Genomic DNA, 19,721 nt, shown 5'->3' on the forward strand with positions numbered 1-19,721 from the left:
GGCCATGGTGACACAGCGGGGCTTCATGGACCCAGAGACCATCATGACTCTGTGGGGCCTTGTGAAACCACGGAGACCATGAGGACACCTCAGGGCCTCCTGGGAGCAAGGGACCATTGGGACACTGTGGGGCCCCATGGAACCGAGGGAACATGGAACAGGTCTGGCTGGCTTGGCCTCCCAGGGGCCACCTGACAGGTCTGGCTGATCTTGGAATGCCAAAGGCTGCCTCTCATCAGCTCCTGGAGCACTGGGGCTCCATGCTTTCCTTGCTATGGAAAAGAACTGTCTGTCTTTTCAGATGCCCATTGCCAAAATTGGTTATCCTGCCTAAAAAACTTCCTATTTCTAAGGCTATTTCTCAGAACAAAACCTGCCAGCTCTGGCTGGCCTTGGCCTCTGGTGGTCACATCTCATCTACCCCTGAAACACTGGGGCTCTGCCCCTTCCTTCCTATGGAAAAAAGCATCCTTCTTGCCAAGAGACCATGGCCAAGATTAGAATTTGGCCTCCCAAATTCCGTATATCCGAGGAATGCTCCCAGACAAAAGCAGCCAGGACAGACAGGTCAGGCTGGCCCTGTCCTCTGGTGATTTTCTTAGACGATAAGCTGAATGTTTTCATTTTAAAACTCCTTGGAGAGGGCCCAGAAATCTCCCAAGGTGGGGTTCTGAGGCCTCAGGCACATGACCACTAGATATGGACAAAGCAGCTCTGTGCTCTGTGCTGTTGTGGTGGTTTTGCATCACGGAAGTGATGTCCTGAGAGAAGCTGCTAGCCATTTCCTCTGTGTCTGACAAAAAACAATCAATAATTAGCTATGAGGGCTTATAATCTGTTAAACTTAAGGAAGTAAGGAACGCCTCTGTAAATACACATGTTAAACATGAGAAAGCCTGGCTGGGTCTCTTTCCCTTCTGGCCAGCAAAGAGGTGCCAAGGCCGGGCCAGCCCCCGTCTGGGCCGGGGCGGGCCGGGCGGCTCCTGCCGTGGGGCCGGGCCCCTTCCCAGGGAGCCCGCCAGGCCCCATCGGCTGCCGGGCAGGGGAGGGGAGGCCGCGGGGCCGAGGCCGGGCCGGGCCGTGGCTGCGCTTGCTGACATCTGGCCGCTGCCGAGCCCTGCCCCGCCGCCAGCCCGGGCCCAGCCAGGATCCGCCGGGCCCCAGGAGCAGCCCCGGGCTGGGCCGGCTCGGCCAAGCTTCTGCCGCCCTTGGGCTTGGCCCGCAACCAGCGGGCAGGGCCAGGAGAAGCCATCGGCCCCGGCCGTGCTGCTGCTCTGCTCTGGCCTGGCTGCTGAGATCCTGGCCCTGCCCCCAGCGCCGCCCAGCCTGACACAGCCCCAGCGCAGCCGCTGCACAAACCTCCATGGGAAAACAGCTCCGGCCGCAAGGACCCAGCCCGGCCGGGCTCACGCAACCATCTGCAGGCCCCGCCTGAGATATTGACTCTTCCCGTGCTTCCATCCTCCCTCCAGTGAGAGAAAAGGACAAAGTGCAGGCACACAGAGGAGCAACGTGAAGACACCGAGGTCAGTGAAGAGGAAGTTGAGTCCCAGATGGGAGGGATGAGGAGATGCCTTGACTTTGGGGCTGAAATCCTCTGGTAAAGCTATGGAGAAGGATGGAATTGATACATCAGACTCTCTTTTTCCCTATAATGCATTGAAAAGTATGTGGAGATGACTTGTTCAGCAAAGGCTTCTATGCTAAAGTAAGCAAATGTTGCAGTAGCTGTGATCCCATGAGAAGTTCGAACAGAGAAAGGGAGCAGAGTGATGAGACCCTGTGCCCTCAGGGAGAGATTAAGAAGACCTCTGTTCCCAGAGATGAAGATGATTTCAGAAATAGATGAAGAGAACCTTTGCTCTTAAACAGCTCATCTTCAAACCAATACCCCATAAGTTGACATGGCCCATAAACACAGCTGTGGGAAAAGCTGTGAAAAAATGGGAGGGACTGCACAACTTCAGATTTTTCCAGGAAGCTGCTATTTCTGGAAATGAAAAGCCAGGAGATAACTGTTTTATTGTGGAGAAGTCTCCATAACATTATCAAGAGGAACTTCTCTCGCTAAGTGAACTTAAGAAAGACTATTCTAGAGGTGATAAACTGACTGAAAATTTCAGGTTTTGTCTCTTTACATTGTCAGTAAGAAAGAAAATGTTGTAGGGAGCAGTGTTCTGAAAGTTTTGTTCTGATTCTTATTACTCTTTCTTTTAGTTACTATTCTAAACTTTTCTTTATACCCTTTTAAAGTTTCGAGCTGACTATTCCTTTTTCCTAAAACTATCTCACAGCAGGAAAGGAGTAAGTATATTCTAGTGATTGCATTGGTAATTAGCCAGCACTGAACCCACCACACTAATTAATGCATTGGCCAAGAAGTCTCAAATTGAATAACCAAAACCACTACAGAAACTTCCTGATGAACTGCACCATGCCAGAGGGAAATCAAGGCAGAGCCATGGTTTGTCAGGACTTGCTTGATCCTAATGAGCCCCGTGGTGCATTTGGAGCTGAGCCCTGGAACCTCAGGGCCTCAGAGGAGATTGCACAAACCTTTCCAGGAGTCAAAGTCAGAAGAAAAGCCCAAAGTGTCTCCCGGCATTAATGGGTGCCACTGAGGTCCATCCCCAACACAGGCTCCTCATGGACTCCTTGGAAGAGAGAACTGGAGGCCAGGATGGCACAAAAACCTCTCAGAGACTGAAAATGGCACAAAAACCTCACCATGTGGAAAGGAAAACCCAAAGTTTGGGAAAACCCAAAGTTTGGGAAAAAGTTGAGTATCTCAAAGTATTAATGAGCCCCACTGAGTGTCAGTACAAAGCTCTCAAGGGGCTCGTTAAAGCAGATAATTGGGGCCATGATTGCACAAACCTCTCACTGAGTCTGTATCCAAAGGGAAACACCAAGTACCTTAAAAGAACTGAGTACCTGGAAGCATTAATGAGCCCCACAGAGTGTTGTTCCTGACAAAGCCTCTCCAGGGACTAATTACAGCAGATAATTGGAGGCCATGATTGCAGAAAGCTCTGAGAGACTCCAAGGCAAAAGCCAAAGCCAAAGTCCTTTGAAAAACCTGCAGTCCCTGGGAGCATTGTGGAGCCCCCAGGGCCATTCCTGAGCAAGGCTCCCCAGGGACTCCTTCCAGCAGATCCTTGAGGCCACTGGGATGTGGGCTAGGGGGGGATGCTGAGGGCAGGACAAGGGGCTGACAGTGCCCAGCCTGGCTGGGGCTGTGCCAGGAGGCCCCAGGGCCTCAGGACAAGGTGTCTCCTGACAGCCCTTGGTGGCACAGACCCTGCTGTGCCCCAGGCCACCAAGACTTGGCTTCTCTTTGTCCCCACCTGTCATCAGTGCCTCCAGTTCTCTGCTCTGCCTGGGGCCTGGGGACACTTTCTCACTCGTGTCCCTCAGTGGGACCCATTAAAAGTCAAAGAAACTTTGGAGTTGGATTCTGACTTGGAGTTCTGGAGAGGTTTCTGCAGCTCCCTCTCAGGGCCTGATGTTCAGGGCCTGAGCACAAAGCCCCAGAGGCTCATTCAAGTCCTTGTGCTGTGTCTGTGCTGCTGAGCTGGGCCGGGCTCCTGGCACAGAGGGTGATGCTGGTAAGCAAGCAGAGCTTCAAAAGCACATTTCTCTGGAGGAGCAGCTCTTCTCCCAGCCCAGCAGGGCTGGGGCACTGCCTGCAGCCAGCACGGGCACAGCCCAGAGGCACAGAGAGCTTCAATCAGTCAGGGCTGGGAAGGTGCTGAGAAATGCCTGGGACAGAATCACTGCCAGCCCTTGGCACAGGAACCTCTGGCTGCAGGACAATGCAGCTGCAGCTCCTGCAGTGATCTCCTCAAGCTGGAACATCCCAATGCCCACAGACCTGTGAGTAGAAATATGAGTATTTCTGTTGCAGGGCAGGTGAAATGCTCATGTAGCTCTGACATGCTGAGGGGTTCTGATCAGTCATAGAATATTTCCTGGACAAGGATTTTGATAAAAATGAGGACATTTCCCAAGACTTGGTGTTCAGTTTCCTAATATTTGAAAATGTCTGGTATAGGAGGATGGATATTAAAGGTTGATTATGAATTATTGATTATGAATTTTGTCAAGTGCCTGAGACATCCAAACTGTTACTTTTAGTGATCAGTAGGTTCACAGGAGATCCCTAATGTGCTTGCAGCCACTCTGCCCATGGACAGCACCAGCATCACCTTTGCTGGAGCCATCAGGCTCAGTCTGAGCTGTGCTTTCTCCAAGCTGCAAACAGAACCTGCCCCCAGCCAGTGCCCTGCAAACAGGCAGGGTTCTGTCAGGCCAAGGAGAGTGCACAGAGATTTGGGGTCTGTGAGTGCTGGCACAGAGAGATCAGGCTCAGGGAAACACCTGCAGGAGGAAAATCTCCAGGAAGCAGAGAGAAGATCAGGGAAGGAGAGAAAACAAAACCCAGAAATGCTGTGGCAGGGAGAGTTCAGAGATGTGCAGAGGATCCCCTCCAGTGCAGCCCCTCCCTCTGCACAAGCCCCCTCCCTCCTGTGCCCCCAGCCAAGCCTCTGCCCTCAGGGCCGGGGCTCCAAGGCGTGCAGCCCCTCCTGTGCAGGCAGAGCTGCAGCAGAGCCGTGGGGCAGCTCTGCAGCCCCGGGCCCAGTTCCCTCTGCAGAGCACAGGGCTGGGAGCAGCTGCCCGGCACTGGGGGCTCTGGCAGGGGGCACAGCTGGCTCAGGGTGACACAGCTGTCCCCAGGGCCCGGCTCTGGGCAATGCTGCCAGTGCAGCCAGGGAAGGAGCTGCATCTCCCTTCATCCAGTGCCATCAGAAGGACACTTGGAAGTCTCCCTGAGATTTCAGTCCAAACTGGGAGCTCCAATCCAGGGTGCAAACCTGTCCTAGAGCATCTCTGAGTTATCAGATTGATGGGGAAAGGCAGAGGTGTTGTGACACGGAAAATGCTGCTGGGTTGGTGAAATGAGCAATGTGAATCCTTGGCTACAAATGTGGAGCTGAGCTGTGCTGGATCCATCTGCTTTCAACAGAACCTGGGGGATTTTTAGGGAAAACATGGGAAGCTGATCATCTTTCCCTGGAGAAATATTAAAGCCCTGAGAAATTCTGAACAGGTCTGAATGACAGACCACCTCCCCTCACTATCCTCTCATCACTTCCCCTCACAGAACTTTCTCTGTTCTCCCTAGAGGCAGCAGAAATGCTGAGGGTTTCTGATATCCAATAATACCAGGAAGACGTGGCTGGAGATTAAAAATAAAACCTCAGAACTTTTAAACAGAAAAGCATGTCCATGTGTGTCAGAGAGGAGCGTGTATGTGAAATGGTTTTGTTTTTGGTTACAGTTAACTCCTCTAACACTTCACTGTCCTTTCTCCATGAAGAGGTGCCCATGTGCAGCCACAGCCAATGTCCAACAGCAGCTCCATCAGCCACTTCCTCCTGCTGGCACTGGCAGAGACGCGGCAGCTGCAGCTCCTGCACTTCTGCCTCTTGCTGGGCATCTCCCTGGCTGCCCTCCTGGGCAACGGCCTCATCATCAGCGCCGTAGCCTGCGGCCACCACCTGCACACGCCCATGTTCTTCTTCCTGCTCAACCTGGCCCTCAGCGACCTGGGCTCCATCTGCACCACTGTCCCCAAAGCCATGCACAATTCCCTCTGGGACACCAGCACCATCTCCTACACAGCATGTGCTGCACAGGTTTTTTTTTTTCTTTTCTGTGCTGCAACAGAATTTTATCTCCTGACCCTCATGTGCTACGACCGCTACGTGTCCATCTGCAAACCCCTGCACTACGGGACCCTCCTGGGCAGCAGAGCTTGTGCCCACATGACAGCAGCTGCCTGGGCCAGTGGATTCCTGCATGCTCTCATGCACACGGCCAATACATTTTCCCTGCCCCTGTGCCATGGCAATGCCCTGGGCCATTTCTTCTGTGAAATCCCACAGATCCTCAAGCTCGCCTGCTCTAAATCCAATCTCAGGGAACTTGGACTTCTTGCTTTTAGTGCCAGTTTGTTTTTTTGTTGTTTTGTGTTCATTGTTTTCTCCTATGTGCAGATCTTCAGGGCTGTGCTGAGGATCCCCTCTGAGCAGGGACGGCACAAAGCCTTTTCTACCTGCCTCCCTCACCTGGCTGTGGTCTCTCTGTTTGTCAGCAGTGGCATACTTGCTCACCTGAAGCCCTCCTCGATGTCCTCCCCATCCCTGGATCTGGCCCTGTCAGTTCTGTACTCGGTGGTGCCTCCAGCCCTGAACCCCCTCATCTACAGCCTGAGGAACCAGGAGCTCAAGGCTGCAGTGAGGAGACTGATGACTGGATGCTTTCAGAAACATTAAACTGCTGGCCAATTTCTGCAAATCCCTTGTAATAAAAGTCTTCTTTGATACTTCTTGTTGGCTTCATTTCAAAGGTTCGTTATCTTTATAATATTAATTTAATATTTTACTCAAAGAAATGTCATTGTTTGTGCCATTTCTCATTTTGTTTCTCTCCACCTTCCCTGTGGCCACAGACTGTGACAAGGAGGGGCTGTGCTCTCAGTGGCTTTAAAGGAACTCAAGGATGTCCCAGCACAGTTTTCAGCAGAGCTGCCCTTTTGTTGCCTTCTCTGGAGCTGCAGCAGCAATGTCTGTGTGCAGAGCTGGGGGCAGATCAGTGCTGGCACAGCAGCTGTGCCCAGCAGCAGCAGCAGCACTTGGTGTTGCCAGTGCTGCTCCCGTGGCCCTGCCCCGCTGCTCTGGTGGCCCTGGTGTTGCTGCAGGGCCTGAGTGCTCTCGGGGCCGGGCACAGTCCTGGGGGTGGCAGTGCCGGGGCTGCAGCAGGGACAGGCCATGGGCACTGCTGGGGCAGCGCTGACGCCTCAGGCCAGGGCCTGGGGGCTCCAGGCTCCTTGCCCAGGCTCTCTCAAGAACACGGCCAGGCCAATGCTCAGCACAGAAAACCCCTGTCAGCAGCCCCAGGCTGGCCGTGGGCAGGCTGGGGGCAAACAGCACGGCTGGTGCTCTGCAAGGGCCCTGGGGGAGACGGGAAGGAGCAGCAGAGCAGGGGCTGATCCATCCCCAGTGCGCTGCACAGCCCAGGGCAGCGTCCCAGAGCGTCCTCATGGAGCTGCCAACAACATCCCCCCTCTGCAGCCCTGGCCTCTCCCCCAGCTCACACAGGTGCCGCATCCTTGCAGGCACAGACACGGCAGCGCTGGCTCAGGAGCCCCTGTTTGCATTGCACACAGCAGGCGGGAGCACCCCCGTGCTGGTGCTGTGGGGACATGAACCTGAGGGACCACAAATGCCATCAGCCCCTGGGGCCAGGAAGGGCTGGGGGACGCCAGGGAAACCACTCAGCTTTGTCCTGGCCTCTGCACTCAGCCAGAAAGTTTGTTCCCATCAGCTGGGACTTTCCTGTCCCACTGCAGACGCTGTTGCTCAGAGCCAGGGCTGCCTGGCAGCCTCCCCCAGACTGCCCTGAGCATTTCCTTGGCCTCACCTTTGCTTTCTTTACTCTTCCCTGGTCCAGATTTCTTTCTACTGCCCAGCCCTGTTCCCTGCCCTGCACACAGCCCATCCCTGTTTGCCCTTTCCTCTCTGGCCCCACTCCCCATTGCAGTTCCTGACTTGGCACCACGGGAACATCCCTTGGGGAGCAGGATCATCCCACAAGTGCTGCAGGAATTGTCTGCAGGCTCCTGCAGTGCCTGGTGCTGCTCCCTTGCCAGAGGCAGCTCAGGCCAGGGGGGGCACATCTGGGCTGCTGTGTCTGCCTGTGGGGCTCCCTGTTCTGGGCAAGGAGGAGGAGCTGCAGAGGCTCTGCAGGACTGACAGGATGGGCTTTGGGGCTCTGAGGAGAAGCTGAGGGACCTGGGCTGCTGCAGCTTCTGAAGAGGAGGCCCAGGGCTCCTCCTGCACCTGCTCCAAGGGTGGTTTCAGAGAATCCCAGAATCAGCAAGGTTGGAAAAGACCTTGGAGATCATCAAGTCCAACCTGTGCTCTGACACCGCCTTGTCTCCCCTGAGCCTCCTCTTCTCCAGGTTAAACAAGGTCCCTGTGCAGAGCCCTCCTCCCCTCCAGCAGATCCACACTCACACCCAGCTTGGCGTCGTCTGCAGATTTGCTGATGGTGGACTCAATCCCCTCATCCTGATCATCAGTGCAGGTATTGAAATCCATGCTGGCTGGCTCTGATCCCTCGGCCATCCTGTGGGTGCCCTGTGATGGCTCTCAAGGTGATCTGTTCCAGAACCTTGCCGGGCACCGAGGTCAGGCTGACAGGCCTGGAGTTCCCCAGATCCTCCTTCCAGCCCTTCTTGGGGATGGGCTCACACTGGCACCTCCAGTGCTCTGGCACCTCCCTGCTGAGCCAGGACTGATGGGAAATGATGGAGATCAGCTTGGGGAGCTCATCCACCAGCTCCCTCATCCCCCTAGGATGGATCCCATCCCATCCCATACACCTGTGAGCATCTGAGTGGCTCAGCAGGTCACCAGCTGCTTCCTCCTGGATTACAGGGGGCTGTTCTGCTCCCTGTGCCCATCTGCCAGCTCAGGAGAACTCTTGTCCCGAGGACAGCCTGTCCTAATGTTGAATATAGGGGCAAATGAAAGTGTTAAGCTGCTCAGCCTCTTCCATATCTTTATTTACTCTTTTCCCCACTGGATCCAATGAAGTGTAGAGGTTCTCCTTATCTCTCCTTTTGCTATTAATTTTTTTCTAAATACTTTTTTATTATTTCTCAAAGAGGTGTCCAGGATATGCTCTAACCTGAGCTTTCACCACTCTTCTTTCTGCATGACCTAACAACATCCCTAAATACTTCGTGAGTTATCTGTTCCTCTTTCCAAACCCTCTTTTGTCCTGAGTTCCCACAAAAGCTCCATGCCCAGCCAGGACAGTCCTTTTCCTCACTGGCTCAACTTCAGCCCAGAGGGACAGGCTGCTCCTTCCCCCTTACGATTACTTTCTTGAAGTGTGTCCATCCTTCCTGGACCCCTTTATTTTTAAGGGATGTTTCCTTTAAAGAATCAGTACCTGATTTGCTACTCTCCAAATCTGCATCCTCAATAGAACCAGGTCTACCCTTCCTAATTCCAGTGTGGAAGTTTTATTCATGCCCCTCCTTCTTTCACAGAACATTGAAAATTTGATTATTTCATGGTCACTGTGCCCCAGGCAGCCTCCGACCCCCACATCTGCCACCAGCCCTTCTCTGTTTGTGAGCAGCAGGAGACAGAGCTTTCCTTGGGAGTGGAGTGTTACCAAAAATTCGGTGAAACAGAAAACTCCTTCACACCAGTGCAGCATTAAGAAGCAGCATTCTTTATTCAGCCAGATGCACAGGGGATAGCTCCTCTCAAAGCCGAGCATGCTGAGTGCAGGAAAGTTTCTGTTCATATTCTGTATTTTGCACACATATTCATTGATTGTCCTGGACTAAACATACATCTGATAATCATTTCCCCAAAATCATTAACATATTTCCCCTCCCCTTTACCCATGCTCTCTTCTGTCCTGGGGGTCTCTCTGGTGGTCCCTGGTGGTCGTGGACCCCAATGTTCCCGTGGGCCTGGCTGAGCTGGCAGGACACTGAGGCTGGTGAACTTCCAGCTCCCCTTCTCACACAATGGGCATTGTGTGGTTTCCATAGGCCTGGGGTTTTGGAGAACAAGCTCCAGGTGTCAGCTCACCTGGTGGAGACAATTTATCATCTGTAACATGAGGTCACAGAGTGGGCTATGACATCACAGAGTGGGGTATGTGAGGTCATCGGGCAGCTACAGCATCACAGACTGTCTCTGCGACATCGCAGAGCCAGCTGTGACATCACAGGGCAGAGGTCTGACATCACAGAGCAGACTGTGATATCACAGAGTTGGCTGGAACATCAGAGACCAGCTGTGTGACATTAGATGGGCTGTGACATTGGAGACCAGGCTGTGACATCCCAGAGGGGCTGTGTGACATCCCAAGAGGGCTGTGTGAGGTCACTGGGTTGGTCACTCCGCCCCAGCTCCCCCTCACAGTTTCTCCCAACAAGTCCAATGCTGTTCATGCCCAGCGGGGTCCCTGTCCCCCGCTATCCCCCCGGTCCACCTGGAGCCACAGCCTCCACCAAAGGATGTTCCACAGGATCCACCCCAGAGCCTGACACGGGGAAAAGGGGCCAGGGCTGTGTGACCAGGACATCAAGGGCGTGGATTATCCAGGTCCCTGTGGCCTGGGTTGGCTTCCCCAGGGCAGGAAAGATGTCTGGCAGCTGGAGCAGGCTTAGGGAAGGGCCTCCAAGGTGGGGCTGGAGCCCTTGGGCTGTGAGCAGAGGCTGAGGGAGCTGGGCTTGTCCAGCCCAGAGCAGGGAAGGCTGAGGGGCTCCTCATCCCAGCCTGGCAGTGCCTGCGAGGAGGGGATGGAGAACACAGAGCCAGGCTCTTCACCGGGGGTCTGGAGGGAGAAAACCCAAAAGCAGCCTGACCTCTCTTCTCCATCTACTACTGACAGCTTTGCAAACTGTTTGAGCTGTTTTGCCTCCACTCCAGGACGAGCATCCTGATACAAGAACTTAATTGTGTTTATATCTATCACAGAACCACATTTGTCTAAAATAAATTTTATTATGGAAATCACTTGTGGATGCTGGACTCACCAGACATTGCTGGGACGTTTCACATAGCTCAGAGAAGAGCGTGATTGTTATTAAATTGTGTCCTGTTCAACCGTGGTCTGCTGGCCCTGAAGAGAAACTTTCTGTGCCTCTGAGTCTCACCAGTTCCTGACCCCCAAAGGACACAAACCTGATGAGTTGTGGTTCCCACTCCAGTGGTGGCACCTGGAGCTCCCTCCATCCCCAGAGCAGAGCTGCCTTGTCCCAGAAAGTGCCTGGCAATGCAGGGATGAAGGAAACAGGACAGGCTGTGGGGATCAGGGGCAGGGCAGGGCCAGGGATTTGGGGTGGTTGTGAGCCCAGGGCAAGACCCAGCCCTTGGCCTTGGTGAACCTCATCCCATTGTCCTGGGCCCATGGCTCCAGCCTGTCCAGATCCCTCTGCAGAGCTTCCTGCCCTCCAGCACAGCCACACTCCCACCCAGCCTGGGCTCACCTGGAACTGCCTGAGGGTGCCCTCGATGGCCTCGTCCAGATCAGCAATAAAGAGATTTCACTGACCTGGCCCCAGTCCTGAGCCCTGGGGACATCCCTGGATGTGAATCCATTCCTCAGCTGCTCTGAGTGCCAGGGCTTGGATGAGGGAAATGGTGGGGAGGGGGTGGGGACAGAGTCTGATTGATTGTCAGCTATGAAGGGACTTGATTTTCATATCTGTCCAAACTGCATTAGAAGGTGCTGAGGGTCATTATCAATTGGACATTGCTGATATCAATCTATAAACAGGAAAAGAACAATTCTCTCTGCACTGTTTTCAATATAGTATATGCACTTGGAATACACTTCTGAAACCTGACTAATTTACCACAAAAGAATTGAGGACTTGAATTGTTCCCAGGGGCTTTTCTTGTCTTGGGTGTTTTGAACAGATGGTTATGAGCTTTTACCATGGAATTCCTGAACTGAAGAGCTCAGAAAAGAAGAGGCGTCTGGAGTAGTAAAATTCATCAGTAGCCTCCAAGGGGCTGAGGATCCATCCCCATCAGAGCAGCAATGAGCAGAAATGGGCAGAGCTTTGTGGCTGCCCCAGCTCTGGGATGGGCCCTGGGCCTGGAGCAGGAGCAGCTCTGGAGGGCCCCAAGGCCGGGGCTCTTGTGCTGGCCTGGGCAGATGGGATGGCAGCAGGGGCTGCAGAGCTCTCAGCAGCTGAGGCCGAGGGGAGCAGGGCAGCCAGGGAGCCTCCTTGTGCCTTGGGCAAGCCCCTTCCCCCATGGCTGGGGCTGAGTCCTGGCTGAGCTGCAGCTGCTGCTGTGCCCTTGGCAGGGGCTGAGGCCGTGGGGCCAGTGGCCAGAGCAGCCTGGCCTGAGCAGAGCTGTGGGGCCAGAGCCGGCTGGGCTGTGCTGGGGAGAGGCCCTTGGTGCTGCACAGAGCTCAGGGCAGCTGGCAGAGCTTGCAGGGAGCTGGGCTGGGCTCCGAGAGCCTGGCCCAGAAACCATCAGTGTCCATCTCAGCCTGGCTGAGCGTGCAGGGGCAGGACTCAGCCCAGGCCTTGTGGGCCAGGGCCAGCGCCTGTGCAAGGCATTGAAAAGAGGCAAGTGCCCGAGAGAGGAGGCTGCTCTGTGCCCTTGGGGGCATGGACACAGCAGGGAGGGGGCCCAGGACATTTGTCAGCGCCAGCCTCTGTCCCCAGCCCTTGGCAGCCCTGGCTGCTGAGCCCAGCTTTGGCCTGGGCTGAGTTTGGCTGTGGCCCAGCTCCATCCTGCTGCGGGGCTCAGGGCCTGTTCCCGGCCATGGCCAGCCCTGGCCGGCCTCTCTGCTGGCCCAGAGGCTGGCAGAGCCCGGGGCAGGGCTGTCTGTGCAGCCCCACAGGTGCCACGGGCTGGGCAGGAGCTGGCAGAGGCTGCCCAGCAGGGAGGCCATGGGGCACAGAGCCCCAAGGCTGCCGTGGGCACCACGGCACAGGGGCCGTTCCCAGCCGCAATGCTCCTGTCCTGGGCTGGGCCTGCACAGGGGCTGTGGCACCATGGCTGGGCCAGCACAGGGCCACCAAGGGGCCACGCAGCCGCTGCCGGGGCTGGCAGCAAGGCCGGGCACAGTCAAGGAATTGCTGAGCGTGGCCTGCGCTGGCCAGGGCTGACTGTGCCAAAGGCAGAGCTCAGCTGCCCTTGGGGGCTGCAGGAACACTCAGGAGCCCAAAGAGCCTCCATGGCTGTGCTGGAGACCAAGGCTGGAGCAGGGAAATGCAGGGCTGCTGCGCCATGGGGAGGGCATGGAATTCCAGCACACACCTCAGCTCTCTGATGATCCCGGCACCGTGCTGGGCCCTGTTTCAGCCTGGAGCAGAGCAGATGTTGATGGCACAGGAGCCCTGCGGGGCTGGCAGGGACCTGCAGCTTGCAAGGTGCTCTGCTCTCCCTCAGCTCCTCTCTGAGAGATGCAATCCCAGCTGGGCACCTCAGGGCACAAGTGGCACTGCCTGTTCATGGGCACACAGCTGATGTCTGCCTGGAAAGAGGCAAAGGTTTTAATACTTCTTATTTTATTAGTATACAGGCACATTTTTATTACCTGTGTCACTTGAGTACTTTAAAGAAGTGGCAAAGTTTTCCCTCTAGGGACAGGAATTTCCTGCAAGTGTACTGACGGCAGGAGAAGAAAGACTGATCTTCACATCTACTTGTGTCATTAGTATCCTGTTTATTATTTCCTCTCCCTCTTCTTTCAGGTATTTTCAGCTCTCCTTTTTAAATGGCCATGTCTAAGGACATCTCTTCATTTAGACCAGGTGGATCTATCTATTTCCCGTTGCACCTAGACTTCCTCCTCCAGATGCTTTCTGGTCATTCAAGTGTCCCTCAACAGACTGGTTTCATGCTTTGAAAGTCAGGGAGTGGCCCAATCTTTGTGAAGTTCATATAAATATTAATTATATTTTATTCTGTTTATATCTATGACAGATTTGCCTTTTCTTATGTCTTCGTCTAAAACTGTTCCTCTTGCACATAGCTCAGGAAAGAATGTGACTGTTATTAAATTGTGTCCTGTTCAACCATGGTCTGTTGGCCTTGAAGCAAAACTTTCTGTGCCTCTGAGTCTCACCAGTTCCTGACCCCCAAAGGACACAAACCTGATGAGTTGTGGTTCCCACTCCAGTGGCTGCACTTGGAGCTCCCTCCATCCCCAGAGCAGAGCTGCCTTGTCCCAGAAAGTCCCTGGCAATGCAGGGATGAAGGAAACAGGACAGGCTGTGGGGATCAGGGGCAGGGCACGGCCAGGGAGAAGAATGACTTTTGCATTGGATGGAGCTGTGCCTTCCCTTGGCTTTGTTGGCTGACAAGAAATGAACATCCCTCTGTGTCTCGGGCAGCTCCTTCTCCAAGGAAAGCAGGTGGGAGTTGGAGCCAAGGAGCTGAAAGCTGCAGGTGCAGCCTGGGCTGGAGGGAGCTCAGATTTGCACAAGGCTGCTCTGAGTGCCAGGGCTTGGATGGGGGCAATGGTGGGGTGGGGGTAGGGACAGAGTCTGATTGATTGTCAGCCTAAAGGGTCTTGATTTTCATATCTGTTCAAACTGCATGAGGAGGTATTGGATTTAGTGTCAATTGGAGATTGCACATATCAAAGTATAAACAGGAAAAAACAACCTATACAGGACCTGAAAAAACATTTTCTCCCTATCTTTGTAAATTTAATATATTCACTTTGAATACACTTCTGAAATCTGCCTAATTAACCACAAAAGATTTGAAAACGTAAATCAAATTATTCCCAGAGGCTTGGCTCGTTAAGTTGTTCTGAATGTTAATGAGTCCTGGGGCACTGAATTCCTGAACAGAAGAGCTGAAGGCTGAAGAAGCCTCTGGAGCAGTAAAATTCAGCAGCAGCCTCCAAGGTGCTGAGGATGTCAGCAGCCCCCACTGAGGCCATCCCTGCCCAGAGATCGTGGGGGAATGGGCAGACAAGGAGAGCGTCCCTGGGGCTGGGGCAGCAGAACTCAGAGGCACCAGCGGCTCCAGCTGGGAAATGGAGTGTGGGATGGGGCTGTGAAAGCCCTGACTGGGCTGTGCCAAGCAGGACACACAAGCCCTGACTGCCATCCCCCAAACAACTCTCTCAAGGAGACATTTAAAAGGAATTACCATTATTTGTGTCCTCTGAGTTGGATGCACTGGAGAAATACCAACAAGAGATTCTCAGGAGCTCAAAAGAACACAACAGCCTTCATTGGGAAATTTAGAAAATCAGAGCAACTTTGGCAAAAGGTTTAATATGACATTCAATCAACAAAAAGCACTTCTGAAAGCATTTACTTGGCCCATTCAACTTCACAAACTCTAAGCCTGTTCAATTTTAAGTTAATCAACCTTTGCAAGTGGATAGAAATAGGAGACAAAAGGAGAAAAAGACAAGTAAGATACAGAGAATCACACACAGAGATACCAACTCCTGGATTCCAGTGGTGTTCAGATGGAAATTCCAAGGGGACGTAGGGTCAAGATGTGTGCTTGCCTTGTGTTCAGCCTTAAATATCCCTTGGCCTTCCTGGGCCCTTCCCCCAGGTGCGACTTGGGGTCATTTGGTCACTCAGGAGCTGGGCTGGGGCTCCAGAGGTGGCTGTGGAGCATTGCCTGTGCTGTGCCAGGGACTGGCAGCCACTGCTGGGCTGGGATAGAGGCTCTGGGGGGATTGGGGTTCCAGGGCAGGGCAGGGCTGGGGTTCCAGGGCAGGGCAAGGCTGGACCTGCCCCTTCCTCCCCACACAGGAAATGTTTCCAGCCAACAATCTCCTCCAGTCTGTCACAACAGGCAGTGTTGGAGGTGAAATCCCAATTGTGGCCATGGGCAACTGGTCTAGTAGGACAGTTCTTTTCCAGAGGAAGGAAAGCCTCAGTTATTGGCTAATTTCTGGTCTGATTGCCTGGATTTTGTTTGGTTTTGTTGTTGCTTTGTTTCTTTGATGTACCTGAAGTGTCCAGTCAGGAGCAGAGTGACTCTTGCCAAGGAACTTTGCCGTGCTGTCACTTAATATTAAATCTGGTTTTTGCTGCTCCCTTGCTGGGGATTTTTTCAGCGCTCTCAAGCCCTCGTTGGTAACAGGGTGAAGGAGCCCTGGCCCAGGCTCTGGCCCTGGGGGACACGGGGACGCTGCCGGGGGGTCCCTGTCCCCCTGTCCCACCCCCACAGCCCCGTCCCCCGTCCCCGTGTCAGGCTCTGGGGTCGATCTCGTGGAACATCCTCTGGGGGAGTCTGCGGCGCCGGGGGCGGGGGGACCCGGGGGGACAGGGGACCCCGCTGTGCACGAGCAGCGTTGGACTTCTCTGGGGGAACTGTGAGGGGGGGCTGGGGTGGAGTGACCTCCCCAGTGACCTCACACAGCCCCTGTGATGTCACACAATGATCGCTGTGATGTCACACAGCCCCTGTGATGTCACACTGCCTTTGTGATGTCACACAGCTATCTCTGTGATGTCACACTGCCCCTATGATGTCACACAGCCCTGTGATGTCACACAACGATTGCTGTGATGTCACACAACCATCACTGTGACGTCACAGAGCCATCTCTGTGACATCACACAGCCCACTCTGTGATGTCATAGTGCCCTTGTGACATCACACAGCTATCTCTGTGATGTCACACTGCCCTGTGATGTCACACTGTCTCTGTGATGTCACACAGCCTGTGTGATGTCACACTGCCACTATGATGTCACACAGTGCCTATGATGTCATACTGCCCCTGTGATGTCACACAGCCATCTCTGTGATGTCACAGCGCCAGCTCTATGATGTCACACTGTGATGTCATACAGCAGTGCTGTGATGTCACAGAAGTCTGTGATGTCACAAAGTCACCCTGACAAGTCACAGTCTGTTCTGTGATGTCACAGCCTGCTCTATGATGTTACACAGCCACCGGGTGATTTCACAAGCCACTCTCTGATGCCACAGAGCCACCCTCTATGATGGCAGAGTCTGCTCTATGGCCTCACACCCGACTCTGTGACATCACAGCCAGCTCTGTGATGTCACAACACCCTCAGTGATGTCACAAAACCCTCAAGAACTCAGTTACATTGAAACACTGAAGTTTCTTGTACTTTGAAGAGATCCCTGCCAGGGACACAACTGAGAAAGTGTGGAAGGAAAGCCCAGAGCCCCAGTGCTTCAGGGCAGGTGAGAAGCAGCCCTCGACATGCCAAGGTGGGCAGGTGGTCCCCAGGAGGCCCAGCCAGCCAGGCCTGGTCCGTGTTCCCCTGGTTTGGTGGTGATGCCTTGAGAGGCCACCTAGAACAGAGCTAGACAGGGCTAAAGGAATAAAGCAGGTGTTTATTAAAAGGCCTTCAAGGGATACACCTGGGGCAGTACAAGAGCCTGGCCCTGGCTCCATCCTAGATGGAGTCCAGGTCACGAGTTTTCCCTGGGGCAAACAGGGAGATTTGGTCTGGCAGGATGTGTAAAACAATCTCCTGTAATATCTACTTGTTCTCACACAGAGCACTTGGCTGCAGGGACACATTCCCATCGTTCCTGCCCAGGTTTCAGGATTCAAACACTGCTGTCTTTCCCCAGAGCTGTTCCTTCAGCTGCCTCGGGAGGGCCTTTTGGCCTCTGGACCCACACTCTGGCTCCTTTATTAGCACTGTTGGATCCAAACCCTTTATCTCTACCAACAGCAGTGATTTGAGGTGCATCTCCTTTTTTCCCAATTGTTTTAAAAACTGACAATATCAATAATTGTGCTACCCTGTCATGGGGTTGAATAATCCAATCTTGTTCACTATTGTTTAACACAATTCCTTCAATTTCTCCTTGATAATCTGCATCAGTTCCTCCTCCCATGGCATGAGCACTTTGCAAGGCCAAGCGCCAGTGAGCAGTTATCAAACCAAAGTGTGCGGGAGGAATCTGGATTCCTGTTCCTGTATTGTTAACTCTCATTTGCTTCTGTTTTATCCTAACTAATTCCAGTGCATGAAGGTCCAGCCCTGCAGCCTCTGGGCTGGCCCTGCCAGGGCCATCACAGCCAGAACAATTTCCCAGGCAGTCCCAGTCTCACTGTCCATGGCTGTATTTGCAAATTGGGAGCAGCCCTGCACAGCCAGGGGGTTTCCATTTCCCCAGGGGGCCATTGCTAAGGGCATGGAGCACATCTGGGAGATGGCTTCTCCATGGGGACAGGTTCCCATTCCTCATTCTTCCAACTGCTCGTTTAACAGCCCCTTCACCCGTTCAACCAATCCTGCAGCTTGTGGATTGCCTGGGACATGAAAAACCCAGCAGCCTTAATCACTTTATTTCTCACAAAAGAGACAAAGCATTCCGCACCACAGTATCAGCAAATCCTATAAAAATAGCCAATTTCATCCCTTCCTCCTTTATTCATTGTATGCAATCTTGCAGAGTTTACCACTGACAGCTGGGTCTTGGCCAGTCCTTTTCTGTAGGGTATTCAGTGTCACAGTGAGCAGCCAAAGCTGACATATTAGCATTGTCAGCATTATTTCACATTATCAAATTTTAATTATACAGATATCAGTATAGATTATTGGATTATATTATATATAACTATTATTATTATTAAATTATTATTATTATTATTATTATCACTTGCACAAATTAACCTGAGTTCATGACTTAAACCTTCTTCTGTTGCTCCATGTGGGGTTGTTCCAACAACAATTTTTCTTTCTGTTGGTGCTGTTTCCAATGTTTCATTAACAAAATTCACCCTCGTCTTCCCAAACCCACAAGTTCTTTTCCTTTTCCCATATGCCATTTTTGGATGCATTTTAAGACATCCAGGGGTTCGGCCTCTTTTAACCGACTGCCCCACTGCTCACACGGTGCTCCCACCTCAGCCCACTCCAGAGCCAGGGAACTCCAGGGAAGGGCTTCCCATCTGGGAATTTCTGATGGGACTGATTCCTCACATTTACATTTAAAAAGTGACATTTTGTGGGGATCTGGCCAGACTGTGCCAGTTTTGTTTCACCAGTGGGCAGGGTCAGCACCAAAGACACAGACACCAACTGAAGGAATCAGTGTCATTGACTGTAGCTCAAAGCAGCAAAGAATCACAAAAGGAGCAGCTCAGCAATGCACCCAACCATCACCACCAAAGACTGCAGCAGTGATTAAGAAAGATCCAGCCCCAGTTACCCTCAGGCTTTACCATCCCCCAGATCCACACAGCAGCTGGGGAAGCTGTCACAGCCAAGGGCTGCAGAGCCACTCCTGGACACTGGCAATTCCTGCAGGTGCCTCCAGCCACAGGTGAGGCTCCAGCCCCGCTGTGAGAGGGCCCAGCTCTGACAGTGCTGAATGAACAAACTGACAGCACTTCTGGTGCGGGAACATCTGCTTTCATCCTCCTCTTGGGCTCCTCCCAAAGCCTGGCCAGGGCTCCAGGAGGAACCAAGGGAGGTGACTTTGACCATTCAGCCCCAGACAAGGCCAGATGTCGGATTTCATGGCCTTGTCTGGCTTCTAAACACAGATAGGTCAATACATGTTTCACTAATGAGTGGATACATCTATCACAGCGCTAATGACCATGCACATTTCATTAGTGAGCAGATCCAAAGATAACCTTTGGCTGGAAGGTTGATCCAGAGGCCACCTTTGGCTCAGGGCCTGTTGTTCAGGCCTCACTCAGGGCTGTTGTCCAGGCCTTGGCACTTCAGGGACGTGGTTTAGTGCTGGGCTCGACACTGCTGGGTGACCAGCTGGACTGGATGAGCTCAGAGGCCTTTCCCAACAGAAAGGATTCTGTGATTCCATGATTCCATCTGCTGCATTCAGCCAGGTCCATGTTAGCAGCATTCATTTGCTCAGAAAGTCTCCTCTGGCCCAGCTCTTGTGGCCTGAGGCTTCAGCTCCTTCAGCTCCTGGTGCTCAGCTGCTCATGCTGAACGAGACACTCGTAGAGAAGAACACAGTCCATCCAATTCCTTCTGGGACAGGGAGAGACAGTGAATTCTGTGACAGCAGCTTTTCCTGTAGGATGTGCAGCATCACAAAGACTTCATCAGTGGGGTTGGGGGTGCTTGGAGCTTTGTCCTGTGCCACTCTGGGATGTCATGAACCAGGACTTCACCTGCCACCAGCCCAGCTCACCCTCTGCCACCGCAG

At 53.3% G+C, this 19,721-nt stretch overlaps 1 protein-coding gene and 1 pseudogene across 1 annotated transcript in view; both read left to right on the forward strand.

The window, feature by feature from the left end:
- LOC128820667 (uncharacterized) overlaps positions 1–19,721 on the forward strand; it is a 2,212,279-nt pseudogene that overhangs the window by 2,105,167 nt on the left and 87,391 nt on the right.
- The window catches only part of LOC128820701 (olfactory receptor 14J1-like), a 112,094-nt gene that overhangs the window by 39,552 nt on the left and 52,821 nt on the right, over positions 1–19,721 (forward strand). The window contains exon 2 of the mRNA XM_054001516.1: positions 5,045–5,110. The gene's annotated coding sequence lies outside the window, so the exon portion shown is untranslated. The remainder of the gene's footprint in view (positions 1–5,044; positions 5,111–19,721) is intronic.

Source organism: Vidua macroura, chromosome 30 (genome assembly GCF_024509145.1).
Source record: "Vidua macroura isolate BioBank_ID:100142 chromosome 30, ASM2450914v1, whole genome shotgun sequence".
Classification (NCBI taxonomy): domain Eukaryota; kingdom Metazoa; phylum Chordata; class Aves; order Passeriformes; family Viduidae; genus Vidua; species Vidua macroura.